The sequence below is a fragment of the Etheostoma spectabile genome, chromosome 11 (genome assembly GCF_008692095.1).
Source record: "Etheostoma spectabile isolate EspeVRDwgs_2016 chromosome 11, UIUC_Espe_1.0, whole genome shotgun sequence".
Taxonomy (NCBI): domain Eukaryota; kingdom Metazoa; phylum Chordata; class Actinopteri; order Perciformes; family Percidae; genus Etheostoma; species Etheostoma spectabile.
The window spans coordinates 21,354,457-21,355,656 of NC_045743.1; positions in this window are offsets into that span (position 1 = coordinate 21,354,457).

Here is a 1,200-nt window from a genome sequence, read left to right on the forward strand (position 1 = left end):
TCCGCTCAGGGCACTGGTCTGTAATTTCCCCACTGGGGATCAATAAACAGTCTTAAAAAAATTATATCTAGATACATTTTTCCTGCCATTTAAGTAAAGTTTGATCAAATGTACAGTGACCAGCTTCTTATGGCATTACTGAGCCTTTATTAAAAAATGTGAAGGGAGTCAGAAAGCATTGCTATTTAGAGGGGACGTGTTGACAATATATGATGAATATGGAATAAAACCAGCCTTAATCTTTTAAGCAGTGATTTGCAAAATGGGAGGCATTAAAAAGCTTAGATTTATGCCACATTTGCAGTAAGTGTATTACCTGAGTTTAAGTCTTTTGGTCATGTATACAGTGAGTGATAAATAGCAAGACGTATTAAAAAAATAGCCATTTTTTCTGATCCTGTAGTATGAATGCATGCTCTCTCTCTGAGCTTTTTGTTAACATGCCTTCTTTGAGGGTTAACAGTGTTTGAGATGACTGGATTTGTGTGAATGAGGCTCTTCAGTAGACCATTACGTGGCCTTTGATACAGCGGTGTCGCAATCGAGGATGAGGTGACGGTTAGGCCATGAGCACAAGTGTTCTCAGTGAACACTAAAGCTCTCATGATCCATGTGAAATGAACTGGCCCATACACTCGCCATTGATACACCCTGGGTTATTATAGGACTCTCTGACAGCTAGTGTCTGTCAGTGAGACACAAAGGAGACAATACCTGACAATAACCATCTTTACAAACCAGCTGTGAACATTCGCCTTGAGATGATCTGATTTTTCATTCACGGTTTTCTGAAATGAATTACATGTTTGAGTAAAAAGAAGCCCTCCAGACTCACACACTGCAATTCTCCAACTGCACATTTGAGCCTAAATCTTGTTTATGCTTATACAGTTTAACACCTTGTGATAACAGGAGCATGCCAATAAATGTGGTTTGTCCTACGGCACCATTTGTTTTTTCAAATGCAAGCAAGTGCAGGAAAAATATTTTAAATACAAAATATATTCACAACAAAAATCTGTCACCTTAAAAGCCAATACATGCTTGTGAGGTGTACATTGGATAAGTAGATAATTTCCCTCAAATATGCCATCAGATATGTTTCTGATGCTACAATTACAGAAGTTTTTTTTGGAAACCCTTTATAATAATGGTGCATGAATTATTATGAATGCATGCATAGATTCAAGCATGGAAAAG